At 39.5% G+C, this 20,120-nt stretch overlaps 1 protein-coding gene across 4 annotated transcripts in view; it reads right to left on the bottom strand.

Annotated features, from left to right (window-relative positions):
- The window catches only part of PARVA (parvin alpha), a 196,118-nt gene that overhangs the window by 60,733 nt on the left and 115,265 nt on the right, over nucleotides 1-20,120 (bottom strand). The gene's annotated exons all lie outside the window — the stretch shown is intronic.

A 20,120-nucleotide genomic window follows, 5' to 3' on the forward strand; every position in this document is an offset into this window, starting at 1 on the left:
TCCTTAGGTTTCACTATGATGTGTCTACATGTAGATTTCTTTTTATTCATCCTATTTCGGGTTCACTGAGCTGCCTGAATCTGAGGCTTCATGACTTTCATTAATTCTAGAAAATTCTTATTATATCTTTGAATATTGCCTAAACTCCATTCTCTTTCCTTTTGTATTCTAGAATTCCAATTAGCCATATGTTATATCTTATTAAAATAATCTCTTGTCCTTCAAGTTTCTTCTTATTTTCCATCCTACTGTCTCTCTAAACTGTACTCTGGGGTAATTTTTTCTGTGATATCTTCTAGTTCTCTAATTCCTTCTTCAGCTACGTCTAATCCATTCAGGTTTCTCATTTCATTATAATAATTTTTTTCATTTCTAGAAGTTTTATTTGGTCCTTTTTTTTCACATCTACCCATCCAGCTTTGATAGTTTCTGGTTCCCTTGTCATCCTTCCAAGAGTCTTTAAAATATTTTATTTTGAAATATTGAAAATACTTATTTTACATTCTATAACTTATCAGTTTCTAATATTTATGGTTTTTGGGGGATTGATTCTGTAGTCTCTTGATTCTATTAATTCTGGCTCACTGTGGCTTGCTTCTCATGTGTTTAGGAATTTCTCATTTTGAGTTCATTTTCCTTGGAACTCTGGAGATTCTTTGTGGCCATGGGTTTAAAGTTCATTCCTCTAGATAAGACATATGTTTGCTTCTGCTTTGGGGTATTATCAAAGTGGGAACACTTTTTAATAAATTTTCAGCTTGGTACTTTTTTTTTTACTTAATAAAGTTTTATTTTTCAAAATGTATAGTTGGTTGGACCTGTTCATGCATCTCACTAGCAGCTGGCGCATCTCCACCCTTGGTATTTCTGAAGTAAATTATTTGAGCTCTGTGTTTTGAAACCAGCTTGATAAGTCCTTTACTAAGCAGCTCCTGAAGGGCTGCCCTGGCCAGGGAACCTTGCATCTTCAGTCTCTCAAAGAAAACAGTGGGAGTTTTAAGCTTGTAGTTAGGAACTTCCTTAAAGAGCTTGTCATAAGTGGCTTTGTCAAATAAGACTAAGTTATTGAGCTTGTCCCAAACTTTGCCTTTGGATCACTTCTTCTTTTTGGCTTTGTCCCCAGATTTGTTCACTGGGTCTTTGTCCTTCTTGGCCGACTTTCCAGCATCTTTCTTCTTCTTGTCATCCTTGGGTGGCATCACAAAGCTCAGAGAGCAGTTGCTGCCACTACAGCCTTGATAAGATGTCATACAAAAAGCTTGGCTTGGGACTTTTAAAGCCATATAAGAAATGTGAATTCTAGCCCTAAATCTCTGTGAGTACAGGCTTTTGATAAGGAATTATTAAGGGAAAATGTTTTCTTTCTTCAGTTCCACTCACATCAAGACTGAGAATTTATCTAAATTATCTCTATAGCCTCTCCCTGCGGGATACGATTTTCTAGTTTGTCCAAGATTTCCAAGTGTTGCTCTTCTGTGTTGCTTTATTCAGGGGTCTGATCCAACACCCTTTCCAGCTCAGACTCCATCCAGTCTCCTGACTCTCTGTGCATGACCCAGGCTATAGGACATTAGGAATGAAAACTTAACCCTCTGGATTTATACTTCCTTGTTGTTTTAGGCATCAGAGGTATTTCCTTCCTTTTCATACCAGTTTAGACATGCAATACAAAAATATGTTTTAAAGGTTTATCTGGAATTTTTAGGTGTGCTGCACCAAGAGTATTTTTTTGGATGTCTAGTCAGCCCAAACAGAAACACTACATCCATTATGCATCAAGTTCCCATTCCCCCTCTGTCCCAACCTTGGTAACCTGTACTTTAGTTTCAATCTTTGTGAGTTTGCAAATTCTAACTATTTCATATAACTGGAATCATACAATATCTGTCCCTTTGTGTCTGACTTATTTCAGTCAATATGATGTCTTCAAGGGCTAAATGCGGTTGCATGTATCAAAACTTAATTCCTCTTTAAGACTGAGTAATATTTCATCGCATGTATATACCACATTTTGTTTATGCATTCACCTGCTGATGCACATTTGGGTTGCTTCCACCTTTTGGCTATTGTGGAATAACACTGCTATAAACATTGTCATACAAGTATCTGTCCAAGTTCATGCTTTCAATTCCTTTGGATATATACCTAGAAGTTGGGTTGCTAGGTCTTGTGGTAGTTCTATGTTTAACTTTCTGAAGAAATGATGAACTGTTTTCCACAGTATTTACTGCACCCTTTTACATTTCTACCAATAACACGAGGGTTTCCATTTTGCCACATCCTTGTCAACACTTGTTATTTTCCATTATTTTAATAATAGCCATTCTAGTGAGTGTCAGGTGGTATCTCACTTTGGTTTTGATTTACATTTTCCTAATGGCTAATGATGTTGTGCATCTTTTCATGTGCTTATTGGCCAGTTGTATATTTTATTGGAGAAATGTCTAATCAAATCTTTGCCCATTTTTAAATTGAGATTTTTGTCTTTTTGTTGTTGAGTTATAGGATTTCTTTATATATTCTGGATATTAAACTCTTATCAGATACATAGTTTCCAAACACTTTCTTCCATTTTTTTTGGTTGTCTTTTTAATTTCTTGATAATGCCCTTTAATGCACAAAAGTTTTTAATATATAGATGAAGCCCAACTTATCTATTTTTTCTTTTGTTGCTTATGCTTTTGGTGTAACGTCCAAGAATCTTAAGAATCTTAAGTCTTCCAATCCATAAGCATGGGATATCTTTTCATTTATTTAGGTCTTCTTTAATTTCTTTTAGTATGCTTTGTAGTTTTCTGTATACACGTCCTTTACATCCTTGGTTAAATTTATTCCTAGATATTTTATTTATTTAGTTGTTATTGCAAATGGAATTGTTTTCTTGATTTCCTTTTCAGATTGTTCCTCGCTAGTGTATAGAAACACGACTGCTTTTGCACATTGATCTTGTACCCTGCCACTCTGCTGAATTTATTTATTAGCTATAGTAGCTTTCTTATAGATTCTTTCGGATTTTCAATATATAGGGTCATGTCATCTGCAAATAGGGATAGTTTTACTTCTTTTCCAATTTGGATGTCTTTTATGTATCTTTCTTATCTAATTTCTCTGATTAGTATTTCTAGTACAATGTTGAATAGCAATGGTGATAGCGGGCATGCTTGTCTTGTTCCTGATCTTAGGGGGAAAGCTTTCAGTCTTTCACCACTGAGTATGATATTAGCTGTGGGAATTTTATACATGCTCTTCATCATGTTGAGCAAGTTCTCTTCTATTCCTAGTTTTCTGAGTGTTTTTATCAATAAAAGGTGCTGGATTTTGTCAAATACATTTTCTGCATCAAATGAGATGATCATGTGGTTTTTTTTCTTTTGTTCTATTAATGTATTGTATTAAATTGATTGATTTTCTTATGTTGAATCACTCTTGCATTCTGGGTACATCCCACTTGATCATGGTGCATAATCCTTTTGATATGCTGTTGTATTTGTTTGGAAGTATTTTGTTGAGGACTTTTGCATTGACATTCATAAGGGATATTAGTCTGTAATATTCTTTTCTGGTGATAACTCTGTGGCTTTGATACTATGGCAATGATGGCCTCATAGAATGAATGAGGAAGGCTTCTCTCCTCTTCAATTTTTTGGACACTGTTAGGTTATGTTTAATATTCTTTATCAGAGTTAGGTAGTTTCCTTTTCTTCTTATTTTTTTACTGGGGATGGCTGTTGAATTGTATCAAATGTTATCTGACATCTACTGATGGATTAATTTGGATTTGCTTTCAAAATTACATATGCATTCAACTACTTTTTATAAGACTGATAATATACAATACAGACAAAATTCAAGCTGTTAAAATTAAGTCTACCCCCATTCCAGTCTTAAGAACCCTAGTTCCATTCCATAGAGACAGTTCATTGTGAATATTACTAAAGATATTCTATACATACACAAGCACTATATACGTCCCTTAACACAGACACACACACACAGACACAGTGGCATACTATATGTATGGTTCTGCACTGTGGGTTTGTTTCTTTTTTTTTTTCAGATTGTAAAAACAGATAATATTAACAGTTCAAAAACATGCCAACAGACTAATCCAATTATAATTCTGTATTACTACAGATTGACACATATTCCCAGAGGCACTCAAAATATATTTACCTGAGTTTTCATCATGAGCTGCTTGGGTACCTATTTCGTACCTGCATAGCTTTTTTTTTTTTTTTTTTTTTTTTTTTAATTCAGTTTTATTGAAATATATTCACAAACCATACAGTCATCCATGGTATACAATCAACTGTTCACAGTATGATCATATAGTTATGCGTTCATCACCACAATCTATTTCTGAACATTTTCCTTACATCAGAAAGAATCAGAATAAGAATAAAAAATAAAAGTGAAAAGAGAATACCCAAACCATCCCCCCATCCCACCCTATTTGTCATTTAGTTTTTACTCCCATTTTTCTACTGATTTTTTTTCAATTTTTTAACTTTGTTTATCAAAAAATTAAAAACAAACAGGCAAACAACAACCAAAAAAACCCCACAACATTTCAAACAAAGCAATGGATTAAGGAAAACAAATAACCTAAAATAACTACTTTGCTTCCAATATGTTCCTACCATACCCCAAGAAAATTAATAAACCATGTCCAGAGGAGTAAGAAAAACAAATAATCTAAAATAACTGCATTGCTTCCAACATGTTCCTACCATACCCCAAGAAAATTAACAACCCCTAAGAAAACAAAGGAATAAGAGAAAAAAAAAACCTAAAATAACTCTATTGCTTCCAACATGATCTTACTATATCCAAGAAAGTTTACAAACCATAATCATTCCTGAGCATTCCCATAACCTTGAGATTACCCTCCATAGTTTATCTGTTCTTATTAGATTATCATTCCCCCTCCACTAATTGGTATCTCTAGGTCCCCTACATTCTACAGTATAAAACATTGTACATTTTTCACAAAATTCACATTAGTGGTAACATACAATATCTCTCTTTTTGTGCCTGGCTTATTTTGCTCAGCATTATGTCTTTTTTTTTTTTTTTTTTTTTTTTTTAATCTTCATTTTATTGAGATATATTCATATACCACGCAGTCATACAAGACAAATCGTACTTTCGATTGTTCACAGTACCATTACATAGTTGTACATTCATCACCCAAATCAATCCCTGACACCTTCATTAGCACACACACAAGAATAACAAGAATAATAATTAGAGTGAAAAAGAGCAATTGAAGTAAAAAAGAACACTGGGTACCTTTGTCTGTTTGTTTCCTTCCCCTATTTTTCTACTCATCCATCCATAAACTAGACGAAGTGGAGTGTGGTCCTTATGGCTTTCCCAATTCCCTTGTCACCCCTCATAAGCTACATTTTTATACAACTGTCTTCGAGATTCATGGGTTCTGGGTTGTAGTTTGATATTTTCAGGTATCCACCACCAGCTACCCAATTCTTTAGAACCTAAAAAGGGTTGTCTAAAGTGTGCGTAAGAGTGCCCACCAGAGTGACCTCTCGGCTCCTTTTGGAATCTCTCTGCCACTGAAGCTTATTTCATTTCCTTTCACATCCCCCTTTTGGTCAAGAAGATGTTCTCCGTCCCACGATGCCAGGTCTACATTCCTCCCCGGGAGTCATATTCCACGTTGCCAGGGAGATTCACTCCCCTGGGTGTCTGATCCCACGTAGGGGGGAGGGCAGTGATTTCACCTTTCAAGTTGGCTTAGCTAGAGAGACAGAGCCACATCTGAGCAACAAAGAGGCATTCGGGAGGAGGCTCTTAGGCACAACCATAGGGAGGCCTAGCCTCTCCTTTGCAGCAACCGTCTTCCCAAGGGTAAAACCTGTGGTAGAGGGCCCAACCCATCAAACCACCAGTCCCCTATGTCTGTGGTCATGTTAGCAATCATGGAGGTGGGGTAGGCGAATACCCCTGCATTCTCCACAGGCTCCTCAAAGGGGCACTACATCTTTTTTTTTTCCTTGATTTTCTTTTCTTTTTTTTTTTTTTTAACTTTCCCTTCTTTTTTAAATCAACTGTATGAAAAAAAAGTAAAAAAGAAAACAAACATACAATAAAAGAACATTTCAAAGAGACCATAACAAGGGAGTAAGAAAAAGACAACTAACCTAAGATAACTGCTTAACTTCCAACATGTTCCTACTTTACCCCAAGAAAGTTACCTAATATAGCAACATTTCTGTGAACTTGCTCCTACTATATCCATCAGAAATTAACAGACCATAGTCATTCCTGGGCATCCCCAGAACGTTAAATAGCTTATCTGTTCTTCTTGGATTATTGTTCCCCCTTCCTTAATTGCTCTCTATTGCTAGTTCCCCTACATTCTACATTATAAGCCATTTGTTTTACATTTTTCAAAGTTCACATTAGTGGTAGCATATAATATTTCTCTTTTTGTGCCTGGCTTATTTCACTTAGCATTATGTCCTCAAGGTTCATCCATGTTGTCATATGTTTCACGAGATCGTTCCTTCTTACTGCCGCGTAGTATTCCATCGTGTGTATATACCACATTTTATTTATCCACTCATCTGTTGAAGGACATTTGGGTTGTTTCCATCTTTTGGCAATTGTGAATAATGCTGCTATGAACATTGGCGTGCAGATATCTGTTCGTGTCACTGCTTTCCGATCTTCCGGGTATATACCGAGAAGTGCAATCGCTGGATAGAATGGTAACTCTATATCTAGTTTTCTAAGGAACTGCCAGACTGACTTCCAGAGTGGCTGAACCATTATACAGTCCCACCAACAATGAATAAGAGTTCCAATTTCTCCACATCCCCTCCAGCATTTGTAGTTTCCTGTTTGTTTAATGGCAGCCATTCTAACCGGTGTTAGATGGTATCTCATTGTGGTCTTAATTTGCATCTCTCTAATAGCTAGTGAAGCTGAACATTTTTTCATGTGTTTCTTGGCCATTTGTATTTCCTCTTCAGATAACTGTCTTTTCATATCTTTTGCCCATTTTATAATTGGGCCGACTGTACTATTGTCATTGAGTTGTAGGATTTCTTTATATATGCAAGATATCAGTCTTTTGTCAGATACATGGTTTCCAAAATTTTTTTCCCATTGAGTTGGCTGCCTCTTTACCTTTTTGAGGAATTCCTTTGAGGTGCAGAAACTTCTAAGCTTGAGGAGTTCCCATTTATCTATTTTCTCTTTTGTTGCTTGTGCTTTGGGTGTAAAGTCTAGGAAGTGGCCGCCTAATACAAGGTCTTGAAGATGTTTCCCTACATTATCTTCTAGGAGTTTTATGGTACTTTCTTTTATATTAGATCTTTGGTCCATTTTGAGTTAATTTTTGTGTAGGGGGTGAGGTAGGGGTCCTCTTTCATTCTTTTGGATATGGATATCCAACTCTTCCAGCCCCATTTGTTGAAAAGACCATTATGACTCAGTTCAGTGACTTTGGGGGCCTTATCAAAGATCAGTCGGCCATAGATCTGAGGGTCTGTCTCCGAATTCTCAATTCGATTCCATTGATCTATATGTCTATCTTTGTGCCAGTACCATGCTGTCTTGGCAACTGTGGCTTTATAATAAGCTTCAAAGTCAGGGAGTGTAAGTCCTCCCACTTCGTTTTTCTTTTTTAGAGTGTCTTTAGCAATTCGAGGCATCTTCCCTTTCCAAATAAATTTGATAACTAGCTTTTCCAAGTCTGCAAAGTAGGTTGTTGGAATTTTGATTGGGATTGCATTGAACCTGTAGATGAGTTTGGGTAGAATTGACATCTTAATGACATTTAGTCTTCCTATCCATGAACATGGAATATTTTTCCATCTTTTAAGGTCCCCTTCTGTTTCTTTTAGTAGAGTTATGTAGTTTTCTTTGTATAGGTCTTTTACATCTTTGGTTAAGTTGATTCCTAGGTACTTGATTTTTTTAGTTGCTATTGAAAATGGTATCTTTTTCTTGAGTGTCTCTTCAGTTCGTTCATTTCTAGCATATAGAAACATTACTGACTTATGTGCATTAACCTTGTATCCCGCTACTTTGCTAAATTTGTTTATTAGCTCTAGTAGCTGTATCGTTGATTTCTCAGGGTTTTCCAGATATAAGATCATATCATCTGCAAACAATGACAGTTTTACTTCTTCTTTTCCAATTTGGATGCCTTTTATTTCTTTGTCTTGCCGGATTGCCCTGGCTAGCACTTCCAGCACAATGTTGAATAACAGTGGTGATAGCGGGCTTCCTTGTCTTGTTCCTGATCTTAGAGGGAAGGCTTTCAGTCTCTCACCATTGAGTACTATGCTGGCTGTGGGTTTTTCATATATGCTCTTTATCATGTTGAGGAAGTTTCCTTCAATTCCTACCTTTTGAAGTGTTTTTATCAAAAAGGGATGTTGGATTTTGTCAAATGCTTTTTCAGCATCTATTGAGATGATCAATTGATTTTTCCCTTTTGACTTGTTAATGTGTTGTAATACATTGATTGATTTTCTTATGTTGAACCATCCTTGCATGCCTGGAATGAACCCCACTTGGTCATGGTGTATGATTTTTTTAATGTGTCGTTGGATTCAATTTGCAAGTATTTTGTTGAGGATTTTTGCATCTATATTCATTAGGCAGATTGGCCGGTAGTTTTCCTTTTTTGTAACATCTTTGCCTGGTTTTGGTATTAGATTGATGTTAGCTTCATAAAATGAGTTAGGTAGTGTTCCATTTTCTTCAATGTTTTGAAAGAGTTTGAGTAAGATTGGTGTCAGTTCTTTCTGGAAAGTTTGGTAGAATTCCACTGTGAAGCCATCTGGCCCTGGGCATTTATTTGTAGGAAGATTTTTGATGACTGATTGGATCTCTTTGCTTGTGATGGGTTGGTTGAGGTCTTCTATTTCTTCTCTGGTCAGTCTAGGTTGTTCATATGTTTCCAGGAAATTGTCCATTTCCTCTACATTATCCAGTTTGTTGCCATACAGTTGTTCATAGTATCCTCTTATAATTTTTTTAATTTCTTCAGGATCTGCAGTTATGTCACCTTTTTCATTCATTATTTTGTTTATATGGGTCTTCTCTCTTTTTGATTTTGTCAGTCTAGCTAGGGGCTTGTCAATCTTGTTGATCTTCTCAAAGATCCAACTTTTGGTGATATTTATCCTCTCTATTGTTTTTTTGTTCTCTATGTCATTTATTTCTGCTTTAATCCTTGTTATTTCTTTTCTTCTACTTGGTTTAGGATTGGTTTGCTGTTCATTTTCTAGCTTCTTCAATTGATCCATTAGTTCTTTGATTTTGGCTCTTTCTTCCTTTTCAATATATGCGTTTAGTGCTATAAATTTCCCCCTTAGCACTGCTTTTGCTGCATCCCATAGGTTTTGGTATGTTGTGTTCTCATTTTCATTCGTCTCTATATATTTAGCAATTTCTCTTGCTACTTCTTCTTTAACCCACTGATTGTTTAGGAGTGTGTTGTTTAACCTCCAGGTATTTGTGAATTTTCTAAGTCTCTGATGGTTATTGACTTCTAATTGTATTCCATTGTGGTCAGAGAATGTGCTTTGAATAATTTCAATCTTTTTAAATTTATTGAGGCTTGTTTTATGTCCCAGCATATGATCTATTCTGGAGAAAGTTCCATGAGCACTAGAAAAGTATGTGTATCCTGGTGATTTGGGATGTAATGTCCTGTATATGTCTGTTAAATCTAATTCATTTATCAGATTGTTTAGGTTTTCAATTTCCTTATTGGTCTTCTGTCTGGTTGATCTATCTATAGGAGAGAGTGATGTGTTGAAGTCTCCCACAATTATTGTGGAAACATCAATTGCTTCCTTTAGTTTTGCCAGTGTTTCTCTCATGTATTTTGTGGCACCTTGGTTGGGTGCATAGACATTTACGATTGTTATTTCCTCTTGCTGAATTGCCCCTTTTATTAGTATGTAGTGGCCTTCTTTGTCTCTCAAAACATCCCTGCATTTGAAGTCTATTTTATCTGAGATTAATATTGCTACACCTGCTTTCTTTTGGCTGTAGCGTGCATGAAATATTTTTTTTCCATCCTTTCACTTTCAGTTTCTTTGTGTCCCTGTGTCTAAGATGAGTCTCTTGTATGCAACATATTGATGGTTCATTTTTTTTGATCCATTCTGCGAATCTATATCTTTTAATTGGGGAGTTTAATCCATTTACATTCAATGTTATAACCGTGAAGGCATTTCTTGAATCAGCCATCTTATCCTTTGGTTTATGTTTGTCATATTTTTCCCCTCTGTCTATTAATATCCTTTATTGTACCCATACCAAATCTCTTTAGTACTGAACCTTTCTCCAAGTCTCTCTGTCCTTTCTTTGTTTCTCTGTCTGTAGGGCTCCCTTGAGTATCTCCAGTAGGGCAGGTCTCTTGTTAGCAAATTCTCTCAGCATTTGTTTGTCTGTGAAAAATTTAAGCTCTCCCTCAAATTTGAAGGAGAGCTTTGCTGGATAAAGTATTCTTGGCTGGAAATTTTTCTCACTCAGAATTTTAAATATATCGTGCCACTGCCTTCTCGCCTCCATGGTGGCTGCTGAGTAGTCACTACTTAGTCTTATGCTGTTTCCTTTGTATGTGGTGAATTGCTTTTCTCTTGCTGCTTTCAGAACTTGTTCCTTCTCTTCTGTGTTTCATAGTGTGATCAGTATATGTCTCGGAGTGGGTTTATTTGGATTTATTCTATTTGGAGTTCGCTGAGCGTTTATGATTTGTGTATTTATGTTGTTTAGAAGATTTGGGAAGTTTTCCCCAACAATTTCTTTGAATACTCTTCCTAGACCTTTACCCTTTTCTTCCCCTTCTGGGACACCAATGAGTCTTATATTCGGACGTTTCATATTATCTATCATATCCCTGAAGTCCATTTCGATTTTTTCAATTTTTTTCCCCATTCTTTCTTTTATGCTTTCATTTTCCATTCTGTCATCTTCCAGGTCACTGATTCGTTGTTCAACTTCCTCTAGTCTTGTACTATGAGTGTCCAGAATCTTTTTAATTTGGTCAACAGTTTCTTTAATTTCCATAAGATCATCCATTTTTTTATTTAGTCTTGCAATGTCTTCTTTATGCTCTTCTAGGGTCTTCTTGATTTCCTTTATCTCCCGTACTATGGTCTCATTGTTCATCTTTAGTTCTTTGAGTAGCTGCTCTAGGTGCTGTGTCTCTTCTGGTCTTTTGATTTGGGAGCTTGGGCTTGGGTTATCCATATCGTCTGGTTTTTTCATATGCTTTATAATTTTCTGTTGTTTTTGGCCTCGTGGCATTTGCTGAACTTGATAGGGTTCTTTTAGGATTTGTAGACCAGTTGAAGTCCTTATCTCTAATTTATCAGATCTACAGCTTCGTGGAGTACACTTTCTCTAACTAACCAGCAGGTGGCGTCCACGAGCCACCTGTTCTCCACAAACCAGTTCTCCCCTGCTTAGCCTTTTTGGTGAGTGGGGGAGTCAGACTTGTGGGGTCCAATTGGTGTACCAAGCTTGCGTGTGTAGTTGGTGTTGCCTGCCCTGTATATGGGGCGTGTTTCTGGGCTGTCAGGGAGGGGGGGGTGGCTCTAACAATCAAATCTCCCTGGTGATCCTAGAATTTTAAAGCTGCTGCAATAGTCTAATCCTTCAGTTCAGTCCCGGCACAGTTTGTCTCTGCCACTGACCCACAAGTCCTTGGTATTGGCATATGGCTCCTGAGACTTGCAAGTGGGCCCCTCTTCCAGGCCGTGCACCCCGGGTCCTCTGTTGAGGGATGACTGTGCTATGTCACAGGTGAGTGCCGTCCCCCCAGGGCAGTTCTGGGCTCCTGGGCTGTGTAGGGAGGCTCCCAGTCTGCTGAAATGATGGCTCAATCGGGCTTTGTTAATTCACACTGCTCCACCTTCCCAACTCTGGGACAATCAGCTGAGGTTGCAGGGAAGGCTAATGTCCACGCCCAGTTTTGTGGTGTGTGCCTGTTATTTGAAGCACTTCCGTCACACTGGGTTGTCTGGGGCAGTTCTGGGCTATGGGGCTGGTGATGGGCCGGAGTGTTTCCTGTCCACCAGGATGATGGCTGTGAGCGGACACCCCCCTTTTCTTGAGAAGTTGTGGTGTTTAGTGAATTTTCTCAGCCACTGGATTATTGCGTTTTGTCTCAGAGCTCTCTTAGTTCTGCTCTTGACTTGACCTGCCCAAATAGCAAGTCTTTGAAGCTTCCTGTATTGGGCTTCTTAGAGTAATTGTTTTAGAAAAAGAAAAAAGGATTAAAAACAAACAAAAAAAAAAAAAAAAAAAAAAAGAAAACAAACAAACAAAAAAAACGGGCCCTCCTCAGAGATCTAATGGGTTATTGAAATGCTAAGAGACAAAGCAACCAGGGCCATTAAGGAAAGGTCCACAGGGCAGAGAGATCAGCTTTTCTTCAGGATTTGCATATGTGCCTCAGGGCCCTTCCCCTTTCTATGTTCACCAGAACTCCAAAAATCCTCCGCTTTTATTTTGGAGTTTTTCGTGTTGTTTTTTTTCTATGCCTGTCTCCTCTCTGCTGGGCTGGCTGCTCTCAGATTCTCTGGTGTCTGGTCTCAGTCTATCTATGGTTGGAGTTTGAATCAGTAGAATGAGTTTCTGATAAGGGCTGCCACTGCAGTTCTCCCTTCTCCTTCCCGGAGCTGACAGCCCCTCCTCCCCCGGGACTGAGCCTGGCAGGGAGGGGCGCGGGTCCCCTGGCCGCAAAAACTTACAGATTTCGCTGATCTCAGCAGTTCCACGTTTTCATGAGTGTTGTATGAAGTATGCCCAAAGTCAGATTGCTCTGTGGTGTCCAGTCCATGCAGTTCTTGGCTTTCTACCTACTTTCCTGGAGGAGTAACTAAAACATACAGCTCACCAGTCTGCCATCTTGCCCCGCCTCCTGTTTCTTTTTTAACTTAAGATATTTTAGAGAGACTCGCTACTACTTTTAAATGAAAGAATAATGATAAAAAAGCTGTTATCCAGATTTTGAATTTTTCAGAGACTAGAACATGCCTCTTCCAGTTTCAGAATAGCAGTTTGTATTACTGGCAACAATCCTAAAATCAATGACCAACATAGCAGGAAAACCATAGAGCAGCACTGTCCATGGAACTTTCTGCTGTGATGGAAATGTTCATTTCTGCACTGTCCAATATGGTAGCCATTAGCCACACATGGCTATTGAGTACTGGAAATGTAGCTAGTGTGAATGAGGAAGTTTTAATTTTAATTACTTTTAACAGCTACATGTGGCCAGTGGCTATCGTATTGGACAGTTCAGCATAGAGGTTTCATAGGCCATCTACCTGGTTTTACAGAAGAGTGGTCTAAGCTGCAGAGAAGTGATTTAGTGGCTGAACCAAGATTGGAACTAAGAGGTCTTGTCTTTCTCTTCATTTCTCTTTCAATTTTAGTATACCTACTACTTTAGCCCAGATACTTTTTGGTATGGAGATGTGACCCATAAAACTAATTATGATCAAACTCCTCAAGATGCTTCTCCTCCTGCGGTTCATGGGGTCATCTCCATTCATCTTCCACCATTTGGAGTCAGCCAGGTTTACTGGTATTGATTCCCCGTATCACTAGATCATCTTAGAGCTTTCCCCCAACCATACTGTTACTCCTCTAGTTGGACACTGTCATTATCTTGTAAGGAAATGCTTTACTAGAGCTTCCTCCACCGTCTCCAAGCACTTTTCCAACTGCTTCCCAGTTATCATCCTAAAGCCCTATTCTGAACATGTTGCTTTGCTCACAAGCCTCAGCAGTCACAATTTTCCACAAGATACAGTCTCAAACTCTTAGTTTAAGGCTTCTATTGTGGGCCTTACGTTCTTTCTTTCTTTTTTTAAAACTTTTTATTTTTGAATAGTTTTACATTTATAGAAAGGTTGCAAAGATAGTACAGATAGCTCCCTTATACATATAACCTTTACCCACTTTTCCCTATTAATATCTTAGGTTACTCTGGTACATTTATCACAATTAATGATCCAACGTTGATCCATTACCATTAACTAAACTTCACACTTTACTACACTACTTTTTCCCTCGTGTCCTTTTTCTGATCTAGGAAACTGTCCAAGATATCATTTTACATTTAGTCATTATGTCTCTTTTGCTTCCTCTATGAGTTTCTCAGACTGACTTTATTCTTCATGACCTTGAGAGTTTTGAGGAGTACTGGTTAGGTTTTGTAGAATGTCCCTCAATTAGAATTTGTCTGAAGTTTTTCTCATGGTTAGACTGGGGTTATGGGTTTTGGGGAGGAAGACCACAGAAATGAAATGCCTTTTCCATTACATCATATCAAAGGTACATTCTATCAACATGTCTTATCACTGAGGACGTTAACCTTGATCACCTGGCAGAAGTTGTGTCTTCCAGGTTTCTCTACCGTCAAGTTACTCACCACCCCACCTCCCCTTTCCATACCCTACTCTTTAGAAGCAACCCACTAACTGTAGCCCACTCAAGGGGTGGGAAGTTAACCTCCACACCTACATAAGTTATTTGAAATTCTTCTGTAAGGAAGAATTGTCCCAAGTCCCCCATTTATTTATAACAGTATGGACTGGAGGATATTTATTTTATACTATGGCTTATAACCCAATGCTATCATTATTCATTTTTTTTTCTCAAATAGTTCCAGCTTTGGCATTGGGAGTCTCTCAGGTCAGCTTCTGGACACTTTTGAGATAATGCTTCAACTTGTTTTTGTTTGTTTGTTTGTTTTGTCTTGTCTTTAGCATGTCCTTACTTTTTGGCATTACAAGATGCTTCAGACATATATTCAGTCTTAGAATCTGTCATTTCTCCAAGAAGCCCTGGCTCCTTTTATTGGAGAATGGTATTAGAAACCAAGATCTAGGTGCTGCATCTTCTTCTCTTTAAGCCACACATCCCACTCACCCAATCCTGATTACCACTACCCCACCCTCCCCTTGTCTCTACAATGCTTTCCCTTCACTGGCACCAAAGTCAGCAGCGGCTTCCTAGAGACTCTTTTGTGGTGCACTTCCTGCCCACTAGAATGTTCTTTTCCTTCCTCATCTGACTGAAATTCTGCTCCTTCCTTAAGGGCCCATTCAAATGCCCCCTCATTCCCATTCCCTTATCTGACACCCACAAGCCTTTGTTCTACCAGGCTGTGAGTTACCTGAAGGCAGGGACTATGTTATATTTACTTTTATATCTCCAACCTCAGTAGTTAGCACACAGCAAACTAAATGGTTGTTGCTTAATGAATAATAATTGACTAGAGTAAGGTCAGTGTAACATGCACACTTTGGGGTCTATCAGGAAAACACACGAACAAACACACAAACCAAAAAAAACCTCCCGTAGAACTTTATGCCCAAAAGACCCTTCTTGGTCTTGTACCTGAAGAAGAGAGCTTGTCGTATGCTGTTGTAAAAACCAGAGGAAGAAGCCTGTAGCCTCATGACTCTCATTCCTCAAAATAAGCCTTTTCTGTTCCCAATATTTGCACATGTTCAAAGATAAGGATCAGCTGAATAAAACATGCCACTAGGAAACTCACATAGCCATCTTGAGTCAAGAAACTGCAATAAGAAACAGGCATTGGCTCATGTTCAAATGAAATGACTAATTATTCTGCGTAGGCATTTCCCTGGAATCGCTTACCTCTGACTCGCTCACTCTCTCAAATCTACTGCCAAGGTGTTGGGGATGCAAATATAACAAGGTAACCATGGACACAACTGTGTAACTGAAATGCTCAAAATGGAACCCAATTTTGGACAATTCTGTGACTTTCTTGTTGGTGCCACAGAGCACCCTGAGTACACCCTGGGAGAAAGGAGGGATGTTGCTTCTATCACCCCCCTAAGAAGTAGCTAATCTTGGGAGAGGAAATGAGGTGAATCTTCGGAGTGGGGTAGTTAGGAACTTCCTTCTCATTCTACAGGCTGGGAAGCTTTTGCTCTGAAGTATGGAAAGGGCTGGATCAGTTCCCACGAGAGGATGGAGGCGGGTGTCAACAAGAGGTCAGAGTGGCCAGCATGTGATTTTCTCTGGCAGTAGCACCAACAATACAGAGAAACAGCAAGTGTCAGGAGGAGCAGCTCCTAAAGCAAAGGTCATTGTACTCTCTGGTCTCCAGAGGACACTGTTGATGAGCTCCCTAGAGCTCCTTGGCCTACCTGTGCTTACCTGCAGCTGCAGACAGCTCCCAGCACATTGATGGCTCCCATCTCAGGCCCCAGAGGCCCTCTCCTTCTCTGCAGGAAGCCTTATCTGACACCATCTGTAGGCTTTTAACTCCTACAAGGGCAACCCTCAACCACAGCGGGATGGGAGCCATAGGATAAATGCCACAAGGCTTCTCAGAGAAGCCCCAGCAGGACTGATCCCAGGTTATACAGAGAACTGCTGTTCTTATCAACACACCGTTAATTGGTATTTCTCCCTTCTCTCAGGTTCCCCACCTGATCACGTGTACTTTCTGAGGTCTCCTCCCAGATAAACTTCCTCCACCCAAGTCATTGTCTCAGCATCTGATTTCAGGAAAACCTAAACTAAGATCTGTGCCAGGGCAAGTGGAAATGGCAGAAGCATGGAGGCAGCAGTGCAGCAATTGGGTTAAACAGTACGAAAAGAAGGACTAGGAGACAAGAGCCTGTCCTAGGTGAACCCCCCAGAAATGCCTCAGGGCTCCAAGCAGGGCTATTTTCCTGCAAGCAGACTGGAGGCTGCTACTACTAGAAGCAAGTGGCCACACAAAGATGAACCAGGCCTGATGCTGCCCCTTGCAGCGCTCAAGATCGACCACACCCAGCCAGTCCTTTTCAGCCACATCCACCTGTCATCTCAGGGAGGTTCAACGTGTTGCCGCTTTCACCATAACAATGAAACACACCCACAACCTCTGAAAAGAGACCCCTGCCTCAGCACTTTGCTCATTTCCAGGTTCTGAGTACCGGCTCCAGGATGTCAGCAACGTGCCATCCTGGATTCCAGATCCGGATCCTGATGTCTGAGCCACGAATGCACCTGTACTACTGGGGCCCTGGCCCTTGACTGTTTCCACCCCTTTCTAACTGCTGGAGTTTCATGGTGAGTTTATTAATCCCAAATTCAGCCTCATCTTTCTCATGCCTGATAACTTCTTATTAAGGAGGCTCAAGGCCCAGCACAAATGTAAGCTGAATTTCTGACTGGACAGTGGCCATGCCTGACTGAACTCAATACTACCATGTGATAGCATGTCCCTAGGTATAGGTGTTTGAATCATTTATTTCTGTATAGCAAGTTAAAAATTCACAAATATGCCCAGATCTTGGTTTCTAAATACCCATTTTCCAATGAAAGAAACCAGGGCTCCTTGGAGAAGCAGTTGGTTCTAGGGCTGGAGTAAGGGAAATATATTATGAGCTTAGAGCATCTTGTGGTACTAGAAAGTAAAGAAATGATAAGAAAGAAAAAAGGGGGAGCATCATGTAAAAATTGTCCAGGAGTCAACCTGAAAGACCTCTTTATGTCTAAAGCTGGAATGAGAGAGAGGGAAAAAAAAGAGTAATGATAGTACTAGATTATGACACTATAACCCAAAGTATAAAATAAATATCCTCGAGTCTATACTGATATAAATTAAATGGGGGAGAAGGAACAGTTCTTCTTTACAGAAGAATTCCAATTAATAAATGTAGGAGAAATAAGAAAACAGAAAATCACCATATAATACCATTGTTATAATGGCTGCAGATAAGCTCCACTAAGAGATATTAAAATTAGTGGGAGAAAGTTTAAGGAGAAACAGGATATTTGCATAGTCTCCAAGTATCTCCCCCAAAATAAATGATTTACAAAGGGAAAAACACTAACTTTACAGTAAAGAAATCTGGCAGATGCCAACTTAACTAAGTGTTCAAAGTGGACATCACCAGTCCTAAGACATACTGACATCAGGGACTTCCTGATACTATGTCTCCTTCCCAGTAACGTATAACCTACATCTAATCATGAAAACACATCAGACAAACCCAAATTGAGGGGCATTCTGTGACATAACTGACCAGTGCGCTTCAAAAGTGTAAAGATCATGAAAGCTAACGGCAGACTGAGAAACTGTCACAGATTGGAGGAGACCAAGGAGACATGACAACTAAATGCAATGTGGGGGCTGGACTGGATTCTGGAACAGAAAAGGAGGACTGTGTGTGTGTGGAGGATACTGGGAGTAGTGGGTTACATAATGCCCCCCTCCCAAATTCATGTCCACCTGGAACCTCAGAATGTGACCTTATTTGGAAATAAGGTTTTTGTAGATATTAGTCAAGCTGTGGTCGTACGGGATTAAGATGGGCCCTAAATCCAATGACTGGCATCCTTATCAGTAGAGGGGAGACCACACATACATTCAGGAGGCCCCGTGAAGACAGGGAGAGATTGGGGTTATGCTGCCTTAAACCAAGGAACACCTGGGACCACAAGAAGCTGGACGAGGCAAGAAAGGATTCTTCCCTAGAGCCTTCAGAAGGAGTGTGGCCCTGCTGACACCTTGATTTCATACTTCGGCCTCCAGAACTGTGAGAGAATAAATTTCTGTTGTGTTAAGTCACCAAGTTTGTGGTAATTTGTTACAGCAGCCCTAGGAAATGAACACGCTGGTGAAATCCAAATAAATCCTGTGATTTAGTTCAGCATTGTACTAAAGTTAATTTCTTAGTTTGATATTGTACTATGGTTGGCTGAGATGTTAACATTAGGGGAAGCTGGATGAAGGATATATGGGAACTCTTTGTACTAACTTTGCAACTCCACTGCAAAAGTCTTAAAATTAGTTCCGAATGAAAAAGTTAAAAGCCACTCACACATGGCCTGTGGGTTCATTAAGTGTTAAGACAATTGGTGAAGCATAAAGAAGCATCCACTGGAAAATCTTCAGAGTGTTACCAGGCAGGAAAGAGCATAACACAATAAAAAGGATTTTGAAGCCAGAAAAGTCAAGGAAAAATGATGAGGTCTGAGCCAAGGTAGTGGCTGTGGGGCTGGAGAATAAGAGTGAAAGCTCACAGTTACATAGAACTCAGGGTACCAGGCACTTTTCCAAGTGCCTCACATTTGCTAACTAACGTAGAAATGGGATGGTGCTGACACGTGCCTATAGGGGATTCAGTTGACCCAGCTTGTGACCAACAGAATATGAGGAATGAGGGAGAAGGAGGATTCCAGGATGACTCCTAGGTTTCTAACATGAGCAACTGGCTACGTGGCAGTAATACCTTTCATTCATCAAAGTGGAAAACAGAATGGATTTGGTGGGAGGAGGAAGAGGATAAGCTCAGTTTGGAGCAGATTGGTTACAAGGTGCCTGTGGGACACCAGGTGGGGATGATTGGAAGGCAGTTGAAAAGAGAACCTGAAAGCCCCAAAGAGAAAGTTGTTCCAGAGACACAGATCTGAGAGTGATTAACATACAGGTGATGGAAGAAACTGCAGGAGTAGATGAAAATCATCCAGGAAGAGGGTATGAAGCAAAGGAGAAGAGAGTCAAGGCTGTAATACTGAGAACCTCACTGTTAAGGGAAGCTGAACATCTGAGAAGTAGGCATCAGAGTAGGAGAGGATCCAGGAGAGCATGCGGTCACAGAAACCACAAGGCCAGGGAAGGGGATGAGATGTACAGGAGTGTCAAATGCCATAGCATAAGAGGAAGCCCAAATGGAGAAAGCTGATAGAAAGATGGAGGTGGCAGCCAGTTTGTACTGCAGAAGGGAATGACTACTGGTGGAAGCGAAATATAGTGAGAGCCTAACACTCCTTTAAGAAATTGGCTGGGAAGGAAAGAAGATGGCCAAATAGCTAGAGTGGAGCTCAAGGTCTCAGGGATCATGCAAAATTCTACCTCCAGACTGACCCCTCCCCAGAGCATGTGGCACAAATTTTTAACTGCAAACTGGTTCTCCATCTGAGTATTCTGTCCTTAAGTTTTGAATGTATGTGTCCAGCCTTAGACCCACACAGTGTCTAAACTTAGGTTTACAAAAGAGGCATCACCTCTGCAGTGAATCACCTCTTTAGCACTAAGATTGAGATCTGAAATAATCTGATCTACCTGTCGGTGATGCTGA

The sequence above is a fragment of the Choloepus didactylus genome, chromosome 6 (genome assembly GCF_015220235.1).
Source record: "Choloepus didactylus isolate mChoDid1 chromosome 6, mChoDid1.pri, whole genome shotgun sequence".
NCBI lineage: Eukaryota > Metazoa > Chordata > Mammalia > Pilosa > Megalonychidae > Choloepus > Choloepus didactylus.